The following is a 13,673-nucleotide window of genomic DNA, read 5'->3' on the forward strand; positions in this document are numbered from 1 at the left end:
GGCTAATCGTCTTGTTGAATGACTCTCAATGAAAGTACCAAACTATTGACGTCGTTTTTCGTCAACTTAGAAAAGGAGAGCACAAAAAACAAAATAATAAAAATCAACGATAAACACACGATATTTTATGTGGTTCAGCAGTTAAAATCTGCCTAGTCCACAAGTCGATATTATTTAACTGTGGAATTCTCCTAAAGCTCTTAGAAAGAAATTTAGCAAAGTCTTCCCCATCCCAAATTTGTCCCCTTACAAATGAATTTCTCCAGTCTATTTATAGACTGGTTTACAGAATATCTCCCCTCTTATTTCGGTAAGTTATCATTCAAATTTCAAACAAATACAAATAAATGATTTTAATTACATAATATCCCATGACAATCGGGATTTATTAACAGATTACAAAAGAATCCCTAGATATAGGGATTTTCAAACGGTAACTGTATTAACACTAGATTATCGACCTCAAACATATAACTTACATACTTTCGAGATCGATCAATCATCACAAGCTCGCTACATTGGTTTGTCTCGGCCTTAGCAAGTAACTTTATAGAGATCATCCTTTTCGAGCTCGCAATGCTTAAGATCGAACCTTCTTGACTGATACTAGATCGCCAACAACAATAAACTAGGAAATGTATACAAGTGTTGAACGCTTCCAATTGTAGCTTCAAGCTTGACTTGTAACCTCGGAACACCTTCGAGACCATGCGTAGTTCCGAGCTCACTGATTCTAACGTCGTCATTTTAATCCTTGAGTGAGACTGTCAAACCTAATTCACATAAATGTTGGTGACATGACACACTTGCTTATTTCGAGCTTACACTTTACGAGCCTATCTTTCGATATCATAATTTCTATTCTCGAAATTTGGGTGTAACATAGCCTAATTTGGTTTGTATATTAGTGATTTTTTTTGTTTGAAAGCTAATCACAATTTATATTCTCACTCAAGTTTGTTTAACTAATGAGGTCTTCATTCTCATTTGTTATTCAATAAATGTGATTTTGTTAGCAGTATGTGTCATGTTTATCAAGCACACAATTCGGTAGATGATTTGGTTGAGTGCTTGGGGGTATATTCGTATTTTAATTAAAAGTTTGTCATATTTATAAGTTGAATCTCTCATTTATGATGTTTCATTTTGTGTACAAAATTTTACACCTTGTAACTTTTGCTTTTGGGAATCAACCGCCAACAATGGATATTCAGTTGGACGTGATTGGCAACAAGGTTTTTTCAAAGGTAATTTGACTTGTATTATACATAAATATATGGGAAGGCAATCATATATTATACATAAAGATTTAACATTATTATTAAGTAAATGTCAAAGAAATAATTTTTTATTTGCTAAAATTATTTAGGAACTTGATATTCGATTTTTACATGTACCAAAAGCTAAATTTGGCATCTCTTTCTGGGGACCATAGATTCTCATTTCAGGTAATAAGGATCTCATAATTGAATTTCAGTGTTGTTCACTACTAAAGAGTTTTATGTTTGACAATTAAAATTTGTAATATTGATTCCATCTACTAATATAATATGTTTACTCTTTTCAAGTTGATAGAAAGAAACATGACAAAGGAGCCAAGACTTGCTAGAGTATGATATATAGTTTTTGTCATTTTTGTTACTACTAGTGCATACTATAGATATTAGATTGCAATTGGTACTCATTTTTTTTCTTTAATTTTTACTTGGTTATATACTTTAATCAATATATGATACAACTATTATGTTGCTATATTTTGTTAATGTTTTATGATGATGTTTCAGAGTTTAATGAAGTGTTTGGGTGTTTTTGTTAATTGTATGTTTTGTTTTTTATAGTATTTAAATACATGATATATGGTCTTTATGTTCAAATAATTTGTTTCTCAAGTGAGCTTACTTAAAAGATGTGATAATTGATTTTTTTGCTCATTCATGGACTAAATTAAAAGATGTTCTATATGATTAGTTACTGCTTGATGCTACTGCTATTTATTCTCTTTATTTTTGTTTTGTAATGCTTTAATTTGTTAGAATATATTATGAGAATTAGACTATATGTGTATCTATAGTATATGGCGAGATGCAAAGTTCAATTAAATCCCTTACAATTATTTTAATCTTCTTATTTTTCCCTTCTTTTATTTCTCAAGCTTCTTGTGTAATTTCAGGGCATATATTGCAAGGATAGACATTGTAAGATTGATAGCTTAACTAGTTGCGAATATGCAGGACACCTAAAGGATTGTTGGTACTACTTGGCTAAAGCTATTTCAATCATAAATGGTGAAACTTGAAAACTTTTTATTTTATTTTAATATTTTAAATTTTTAGTGCTTTGTTTATTCTAACATGTGTATTTAAATGATTTTAAGATATTACAAAATAAATCTTTAAAAAAATTGCATATACAATATGATTTTTTTAGTTCATTATGATGAAACTTAAAAATTGGCCATATATTTTGGATTTTTGAGTTTGTTGTGGTTTGTTTGCTCTAATAAGAGTATTTAAATGATTTTAAGAGGCCACAAAAGAATTTTTTTCTAAAAAATTACATGAAACTCATTTTTAGTTTTCAATCTGGTTTTTTCAAGTTGCAACTTGAAAACTTTGGCATTTTGAGTATTTTTTGTTTGTTATCATGACAAACTAATTTGAATATTTAATTTAATGTTTTAATCTTTTAATTATTAACAATTATTGTATTTATTTATTTATTTTTAAAATAACTATTATTATGGGAGACTCAGTTACCCTAATATTTTACTATTAGGGGCAACACGTCGACGCAAAAAATGATGACATATTTCCACATGTAATAAATGTTGGGGCGACGTCTCAAACTTTAAGGGCGACACCCCCTCCCTAATATATAATATTAGGTATAAATTATTATGGGCGACATGTTGCCCCTGATGTGTATTAGATGTGACTTTTAGGGTCTTTAGGGGCAACACCCATCGCCCCTAAAAACATTTTTTGTTGTAGTACCTCATTGATGGAGCATCTTCCTCTTACCAAGAACAAGATTACGTTTTGTATTTTCTTATGGGTTTAAAATAATCATATGCCCAAATTCGCTCCAATATTCTAATGACGGAGCCCCTTCCACCCATTAACAAAGTTTTTTCCCTCATAATCCAAGAGGAAAAACAAATACCACTGTCAAATCTTCAATTGCCTATTGTTACCCTTGTTCAAACAAATAAACCTTTTGGGAAGAAACCCTTATTGTGTACACATTGTGGTCTCCAAAATCATACCCAAGATCGTTGTTACAAGCTCCATTGTTTCCCCCCTGGTTGGAACCAAAACCTTGCGATCCGAATGCTTTTTGGACTAACAACAAACCAAATGTTCAATCTAAGAACCAATCAAAACAAGGAGTAGCAGCTACTGTCTCCAATGAACCATCAACTTCAACCTTCACTCCTGAAAAGTGCCAGCAACTCCTCACTTATCTTGAAAATCAGATGCATTCTCAAAATTTCGAAGCCTCAACATCCGCTTCACAAGTTTCTCGTATAAATTCTAACTCTTCTTCTTGGTTGATTGATACAGGTGCTAGTCATCATATTTGCAAAGATAAATTTTTGTTTACTGGTTTTGAACATACTGTTTCCCCTAACTTTGTGTCCATGACTAATGCCACGATTGCTCATGTTCTTAAAATTGGCACTGTCAAACTCTCTGAGACTCTTACTTTGTACAATGTGTTATATGTACCTACATTCAAGATAAATCTCATCTTCGTTAGTGCTTTATGTCAAAACTCTGCCTATAATGTCCTTTTTACATTAAATGACTGCATTATCAAGGACAAGCATTGCCATTCTCTGATTGGGAGGGCTAAATGTATTGGAAATTTGTATGTGATGGACGTGCCTAGGATTGCTTCTTTCTCTATTGACATATGGCATTCAAGACTTGGACACCCCTCTTTAAATGTTACACCTAATATAGAGTCTTTACTTTCATTTTCTATTTTGCACATCTTTCCTTGTAATATTTGTCATTTAGTAAAACAGTGCAAACTGCCTTTTCCTTCTAATAGTCATATTTCTACTTCCATTTTTTTTATCTTATACATATTCATATATGGGGATCTTTTATGCATGAGACTAGAAAGATATATATATTTCTTTATTATTGTGGATGATCATTCTCGTTATACTTGGTTATTTTTATTGAAAATGAAATATGATGTTTCTACAATTATCCCACTTTTTTTTTTCAATGATTCACACACAATTTGGCACTAAAATAAGAGCGGTTAGATCTGATAATGTAAAGGAATTACCATTTGACAATTTTTAAAACCCAAGGAACTATTTGTAAATCCTAAAATTGACATATTTGATAGAAATATCTTTTTAATTAAAAGATAAATTTTTGTTTCCCTTTATTGTGATTTTCATAATTCACTTTCCCTTTCTTGTGATTTTCATATTATTTAGCTTCCTTATTTATCTTTATATTATCACAATTGGATTATAAATGAAAGTTATATCTTGCAAATATTCAGTACTTACTCAAAGTCATTTCTGGAATATTTGACTGTATATTTTCGTACAGCTCAAGATTATACAATTCAGGAAACTGAATCTTTGCTGTCATTAATTATTATTTCTATCTTGAGCATTTTTTATCCGACACAGGAATTAGCTTTCCCCACCAAGATCGTAACTGTCGGATCAGCATCTTCTAAAAAAGGCAATTCTTATCAAGAATATCTTAAAATATTGTTGCCTTTAATAGAAGATTCTTTCTCAACCTTTATGAGCACGAAATGGACTCTATAAATAGGTCTCTAAAGGCATTGAGAAAAAGTGAGCTATTAGATGCATAATTTGTGAGTGTATTGTAATATTTGTGAGAGTTTCTTCTTTGTATTCAAGATCATAGTATTCACGTGATCTTGTGAAAAAATGAGTGTTTAGTATTTGTGGTGAGTTTATACCACGTTCATGAGTGAATACACTTTGTAATTTGAACACAACTTTATAATCTTCGGGAGATGATTTTTACAAGCCTTGCGTCGGGAGGATGCAAGCACTCGCTGGCCATTGAAGGGAGTTCAAGTGGTTGAGCATTTCAATCAAAATCAGATTGGTGAAGATAAGTACAACAAAGTTGCGGCAAATCTCAAGAGGGAGTCTTGTTTTGTATGAGTTAATATTTTGTACTTGTGATTCTTTATTAATTGATTTTATTCTCTGGGTGTGGCCCCAAGGAGTAGGTTATCCGAAAGGGTTTCTGAACCTTGTAAAAATTTATTGTGTTCTTTAATTGTTTTTTGCATTGTCTTTTTATTATGTTCAATTTCTGTCGTGACACATTTGGATTCTGTCTTGACAGAATGGACATCTGTTTAAACATTTAATTACCATTTCGCGCTTTAATTAATTCACATGGTTTAATTAATTTGGTAATTACTAAAAACTGAATTTCAATTGGTATCAGAGCAGGTCACTCACTTTTGAGTGTGATCTTGGTTTATTCCATTTGTTGTTCTTGTTCTTGCAATGTATTTTTTCATAGAACGAGGCTCCATAACTCACCCCCCCCCCCCCCCCCTTTACTCAATGATTCGAACTTCCATACTAGAAAGTTAGAATGAGAGCCTTCCTCAAATCTCAAGATGAAAAGGCTTGGAGAGCTGTTTTCAATGGTTGGACTCCTCCAGCAGAAAGCAATGATGTAACTAAGGTAAAATTTGAACATGATTGGACTGATGCTGAAGATAAACTGTCCAGTTACAATAATTAAGCATTACATGCTATTTTTAATGGTGTTGGTGAAGATTATATTAAATTGATTTCTTCATGTGTTTCGGCCAAAGATGCTTGGAAAATCCTTCAAACTCAATTTGAAGGAACTGCTGATGTCAAGCGTTCTAGGCTTGTTATGCTCACAACAAAATTTGAAAATGAAACCCTCACTGAATTTTATGAGAAATTGTCAGATATTGCTAACGAATATTTTTCTCTTGGTGAGAAACTTGAAGAGAATGTTTTGGTTCGAAAAATTGTTAGAGTTCTTCTTGACAGGTTTCAGACTAAGCTAACTGCAATTGAAGAAGCAAAAGACCTGGACAAAATAAAAGTAGAAGAATTGATGGGTTCACTTCGAACATTTGAACTAAACCAACAAATTAGACAAAAATGTAAAATAGAAGAAATCAAGGAAAAATCTATTGCCTTGAAATCTTCTAGAGAAAAGAAGGAGAGTTCGAATGATGAGGATGATGAGATGGCTATGTTAACAAAAAACTTTCAAAAGTAAATAAAGAAATTAGGAAACAAAAAGGCCATATCCAAAAACCCAAAAGGTAATTTTTCTAAACCTTTTGAGACTAATAAAAAGGATATTCAGTGCAGGGAATGTGAAGGATTTGGACATGTTCAATCTAAGTGTGCAAATACCTTAAAGAAAAATAAATTCATGACAACCACATGGAGTGATCAAGACTCTGAACAGAGTGATGAGGAAGAAAACAGTGTTGCCTTAACCTCTATTCACAAAGGTATGGTTTTTTCTTCAGATTACAAGGATTTGTTATGGCTTAATAATCATGTTATGAATAATGAGAATTCTGACATTGACTCTGATGATTCTGACTTAGATGAGGAGTCATTGAAAGAGTCTTATAAAATAATGTATGATCAATGGCTGAAAGTTTGCTCTGAGAATCAATTAATGGCTAGTAATAATAAAAAATCTGTTGAAAAATTTAAAGAACTTAAGATGATTATTGCTTCCAAAAATGATGAAATTAATTCTTTGATTAAAGAAGTTGATCTTTTGCAAAAAGGTGTCAAAATGCTTAATCCAAGATCTAGAATTTTGGATGATATTCTCTCTGCAGGAAAAAAGGCTGGTGATTACAATGGATTAGGATCTAATGGATCTGAATCCTCAAGAAAAATGGTTTTTGTAAAATCCATGAATTATCCGACTGTTGTGCCAAATAACCATTTTCCAGGAACAAGTAACTCTTCAGAGACCACGAAGTTGTCATCTGTTCCAACAAACCTACAACTAAAGAAAATTTCTCCAAAAAGAAACATTGGACAATTTGTACAATTTTTTCATTTTTGTGGGATGAAAGGACACATAAGACCTAAGTGTTTTTCTTTGTTGAATTTGTTTAAAAAGAATTATGTTAAACACTTTGGTAGCATGAATCAATTCTTGACCAAAATAAATTCAAAATAAAAAACAATATGGGTCAAGAAAGATAACTCTGTTTGCTTGGCTACCTTTACCTGTCATAAAATGCATGCATCTAGTTCGTGGTACTTTGATAGCGGTTGTTCAAGACATATGACAGGTAATGCCAACATACTCACCAACTTCAAATCCTTGAAGTATGGAGTAGTAACATTCGGGGATGGAATGACAGAAAATAGGTAAATGTACTCTAAACATTGAAGGGTTACCAAAACTGAAAAATGTGCTTCTTGTTGATGGGCTGAAAGCCAACTTAATTAGCATAAGCCAAATTTGTGACCAAGGTTTTCTTGTTAATTTTTCGCATGATGAGTGTAATGTTGTAAATCAAAGTGGTAACATTGTTCTTAAAGGTTCTCATTCTTTGGATAATTGTTACACACTCACACAAAAATTCACATGTCATACGTCATCATCAAATTTTAATAATACTGATTTGTCGCATGAAAAATTTGGACATATAAATTTCAAAAACTTGAAAAAGATTGCTAATGCAGGTCTCATCCATGGTATACCCAAGCTGGGTAAAGAATCACTTGGTAAGTGTGAATCATGTCAATTGGGAAAACAATTGAAAATTTCCCATAAATCACTACTTGATATTAATACTTCAAATGTGTTGGAAATATTGCATATGGATCTCATGGGTCCTATACAAGTTGAAAGTATTAATGGTAAGAGGTACATTTTTGTATGTGTGGATGATTTTTCTAGATTTACCTGGGTAGATTTCTTAAGAGAAAAATCAGATACATTTGAAGCTTTTCAAACTCTATGTACAAGACTAAGAGTTGAAAAAAATTGTAACATTGGAAAGATTGTAAGAATACTAAGTGATCATGGTAAGGAATTTGAAAATTTAGTTTATGATGAATATTGTAAATCTTTTGGAATTTTACGTGAATTTTCTGCACCCAAAACTCCATAACAAAATGGGGTAGTAGAACGGAAAAATCGTACTTTGCAGGAAATAGCCAGAGTTATGTTAAATAGCAAAACCTCATACAGAAATTGTGGGCTAAAGCAATTAACACTGCTTGTTACACAATTAATCGTGTTTTTCTGCGTCCAGGTACAAATAAAACTCCATATGAGATATGGAAAGATAGAAAACCCAATGTCAATTATTTTCATGTATTTGGGTGTCTATGTTATATTCTTAGAGATCGTGAGAGTCTGGGAAAATTTGATGCCAAAAGCGATTTGAGAGTTTTTCTTGGATATTCCACCAATAGTAGGGCTTATCGTGTTTATAACATGAGAACTCAAACTATTATGGAATCTGCTAATGTGGTTATTGATGATTTAAAAGATTTTTCTGAGTACTCCCATGAGGAGGAAATTGATAGATTCATTGATGTTGGGCATCATAAAGAAATGGAAGATCTGACAACACAGTCCTAAGAGGCGACAACAACTCATGATGATGTATTAGACGTTGATCCTGTCGAAACAACTACTGGACAGACAAAGAAGGAAAATCTAGTTATTTCCTCTAACTCAGTTCAAAAAGAACGTAAAAAAGAATCACCCTTCTAATCTTATTTTGGGAAATCTTGAAGAGAGTATGGTCACTCGAAAGAGGTATGTAAACTTGGTTCAATTTGTTTGTTTTACTTCTACATTGGAACCAAAAATGTGAAGGAAGCCTTAAATGATGAATCATGGATCAATGCTATGCCAGAAGAGCTAGATCAATTCACAAGAAATGAGGTATGGATCCTTGTCCCTAGACCGAGTCATACTAATGTTATAGGTACAAAGTGGATATTTAAAAATAAAACTGATGAATTTGGGACCATAATAAGAAATAAAGCTAGACTAGTTGCACAGGGGTACACTCAAGTTGAAGGAATTGATTTTGATGAGACATTTGCCCATGTTGCAAGACTTGAATCCATAAGATTATTACTAGCTATTTCATGTGTTCTTGGTTTTAAATTGATCCAAATGGATGTCAAAATCGCTTTTTAAATGAATTTTTAAATGAAGAAGCTTATGTGGAACAACCAAAAGGGTTTGAGGATCCTTACTATCCTAATCATGTTTTTAAATTGCAAAAAGCTTTGTATGGGTTGAAACAAGCCCCACGGGCTTGGTATGAGAGACTAACTCATTTTTTGGTCTCAAAGGGATACAAGAGAAGGGGAGTAGACAAAACACTTTTTATCAAAAATGTTGATACAAATATTATGATAGCACAAATATATGTTGATGATATAGTGTTTGGTTCTACTAATGATTCTCTAGTGCAAGAATTTGTGAAACAAATGTAGGAAGAGTTTGAGATGAGCATGGTAGGAGAACTCAATTTCTTCTTAGGACTCCAAGTGAAGCAGTCAGACGAGGGAATTTTCATTTCACAAAGCAAGTATGCCAAAAATTTAGTGAAAAGATTTGGACTCGATGCATCTAAACCTGCTAAAACTCCCATGGGTACTACGGTCAAATTATCTAAAGATGAGAATGGGAAGAAAGTTGATCCAACTCTTTACATGAGTATGATGATTGAGAGTCTCCTATACTTAACTGCTCGCCCTAACATCAGTTATAGTGTTGGAGTGTGCTCGTTTCCAAGGGAACCCTGTGGAGCCTCATGTGACTGCTGTAAAAAGAATTATTCGTTACATCAATAATACTCTTGATTTAGGCATTTGGTACTCCAAAGAAACAAATTCTAACCTTGTGTGTTATAGTGATGCAGATTGGGCAGGAAACACTGATGATCGCAAAAGTGCAAGTGGTAATTGTTTTTACTTAGGAAATAATTTGGTGTCCTGACATAGTAAAAAACAAAACTCCATCTCCTTGTCAATAGCCGAAGCTGAGTACATTGCTGTTGGAAGCTGTTGTACTCAACTTTTGTGGATGAAACAAATGTTGGCAGACTATGGGTTTGATATTAAAACTTTAACCATTTTTTGTGATAATACAAGTTCTATTAATATCTCCAAAAATCCTGTTCAGCACTCTCGCACCAAACATATTGACATTCGTCATCATTTTATTAGGGAACTTGTTGTAAACAAAACATTGATTTTAGAATATGTTGAGACTAACAAACAAATTTCAGATATTTTTACTAAAGCTTTAGATATAGTCAGATTTGATTCCCTTAGGAAATCCTTGGGGGATTGTTTTATTTGAAATTGCCAATAAATTGATTATCTTGCCCTGCATATGTGTTTGTTGTTGGTTTTTATAGATCAAATCAGAGATTATACACAGTCGAACAACAATAAAAATTGTTAATTTAATCCCACAAGATTTCTAGATCTACTTCTTCACATACATATATATATTGAATCAAAGAGATGAATAGAAAAATTACCTTAAGTCATTCCTTGCTGCTATCTTTTTGTACGGCAAAATCCTTGAGATCTCACACCAAGATCTTCCAAAATGTTCTCAACACACAAAGAACGAGTGTGAGCTTGTTATACAAAACAATAGGCAAAATATATTTACCAGATGTTCTAAATACATGAGATCTGATAAAGTTTGGACCTAAATTTGTGAAGAACAGTGACCTATGCTTGTAGCACTGTTCTATTTCTTTCAGGAAAATTTCACGATATATTTTCTATTTCTGAAAAGTATCGCTCTGAAAAACGGATCTCCTATATTTAATATATCCAATATATTAGAAATAAATAATATTAGTTATTTTAAACAATTTAAAAATAACTAATCAGTTATCAGATTTTTGTTTAAATAATAATATTTTAATCATATTAAAATATCTCATTATTTATTTAATATTTAAATAACTAAAATTGTTGAACCAAGATTCTTCTGGAATCTTCTTGTGCGTGTAGCACAATGTCTGTGCACTGTGCTACACGCCCAACCCAGGCTAGGGAGGGCATGTGATTTTCCCAATTTTTTCATCATTATTTAAATACCAAAATTCTCAAAAATAAATTAATTCAAAATTAATTATATTTTTGTTAAATCAAATAATTAATTAATTCTCATTTAATTAATTACACATAATTATCCAATAATTATGTTTAGTGCATAGAAAAATATTTTACTTATCAAATAAGTCATTTTGCCCATTTTTGTATTTATCTTTGTCAGTGTTTGTTTGAGCCATTTCGGGGACCATGGACCTATAACATTAAGCTCCAAAAAATTAAAACTACATAATTAAACTCTTTAATCATAATAGTTTATTAATTCTTATATTTCTCCACTATAAATTCAGAATTGAACTCTTTATGTTATAGATATACTTTTACAGAAATCTTATTTTAAGTTGTCCATTGATATAACCATCTTACAATAGTTCAACCCTCTAATTAATTAGTTCATAAATTAGAATGGAAGAATTACCATTTTACCTTTCTAAATTACTTCTTATTACTTAAGTACCATTAATTCACTAGTGAATAATTAATCTATAATCTAATTATTGATTTGAGCTCAAAATCATTCAGTTCCAGAATTAACCCTTAAGGGAACCAATATACGATCTGTTAGGAAAGATTAGATTCCGTATGTTGATACATGTTCCGAGCCATCCCATGATATTAAATCTCCAAAACAAAAGTCATTAGCCTCAATCTATGAAGAGACATTAACGAATGAATCAAAAGATTTAATAAACATAAACAGGAGTTCATGAACACTCATGATTTAGGTTGATCTATAAATGATTATCATTTATGATATGAATTACAAATCTTTATTATTAAATGGTTTTTGGATAAAAACTTTTATCCATATCGGTCATTATCATATATAATCATATTATATAAAGCACCTTTACCGAGATGTCTTACCACATCAATAATCTGAATCTAGATTATTTGTATCAACATCATACTCAGTAAACCGTACTTACAAATCTAATTAAAGAATTCTATAACTTCAATTTGTTGTTGACTATTTTTATTCATTCATGTGATCTTAATTCTCTCGTACTAATATAATATCACATTCTCAATAATGAATATGGAATATTTCTGATATTTACAAAGAAATTATTCAAACAATAATATAAATAATCTAAATATAACAATAATAGACCATTGTATTTATTTATTCATTGAAATAATAAATGTCTTTTACAAGCTTCTAGGACATACTCCTAACATTTGTGTAAATCTCTTGTCCTGTTTGGACGAAATTTGATGAGCATATTTTTTGTATTTTAGAAAATGAACGTTATAAGTCTTATACTTTGTTAGGAATAAAAAACCATATTTGAAAAATTATAGACCATCCAATTTATATTTGATCAAACCATTATGTTTGTATGAGCATTCCTTAATCCAGTTTCTTTTTCAGGCTCCATTTTGGAAAAGAGCTACCTATACTGATGTGTGAAAGCCGACACTGAGTAAGTTGGTAACATGTAATTAGAAATTATATTGGAGGATACTCTACCAGTGTAAAGGCCTACCATCAATATAAGAGTTACATCCTCCATTATGGTTACAATTTGAAAAAGGCTATAATTTCCAAATATGGGCAATGACCCTAGCTTTAAAAGACAAAAAAGAAACGCCAAAATGATTACACATGCACACACATATGCATGTTGACTAGACTGTGTAAGATTATTGTAAGACTCATACATATAATGAATTGATTAAAATATTTTTTGTGATTGGTATATTTTTCTAATTATGGTCACTTAGTATTTGAATTATAACTCATTTATCTAATTTGTGAAAAATATGGTTATCTTGTTTCTCTTGAACAGGACTTGTCATTTACATGGACACATATGGTATGAAAATTTACATTTTATTTTCAGAATTTTTAAAATATATATATAATGATAAAATAAAATCTGTTTTGGACCATGTTTTTTTTTAAAAAAAAAAGGAAAGTTTGAAAAATTAATTGATGCAATTTATTTGTTTGATCTCAATATATTCAAAATCATGCAAAAAGTTTCCAATTTTGAGGTGTGAAAGAATTTGTTTTAAAAAGGAGATATTTTGGCATGTATCACAATAAATCCGGTTACCCATTTTCGAACTTGTCTCATTTGTGCACCGAATACTCTATATATTCGGATTCACTTTGGTTGTTTCATTCTCAGTGTTTTCTTGTTTTTCTCTCTCACTTATAACCAAAGTGTTTAGGGTTTTTTTCTTTGTGTGTTTCACTTGTTTCATTCTTAGCAGCCATGAAGACCTGAGGTCGTGGTTCATCCTCCAAATCTATGAAGTCTCACAAGGAGACAGTGCCTGAGTCTGTTCCCTCTGCCACTCCGACTGCTCCAGCATCCATCCCTGTTGTCTCTCCTTCTACAGGCCGTCAACCTAAGACCACAACAAGAAAGAAAGTTCTTGCCCTTCCGGGTCCTGAAGGAGCTCCTTTGATTGGGGCTACGAGAAAAGGAGTTACCTTTCCCAACCTTGATGCTCAGCAAAACCTAGCCTCGGCGGTTCCACTCGCCTCATCCAAAGGTCAAGTAAA

This window comes from Humulus lupulus, chromosome 1, assembly GCF_963169125.1.
Source record: "Humulus lupulus chromosome 1, drHumLupu1.1, whole genome shotgun sequence".
Taxonomy (NCBI): domain Eukaryota; kingdom Viridiplantae; phylum Streptophyta; class Magnoliopsida; order Rosales; family Cannabaceae; genus Humulus; species Humulus lupulus.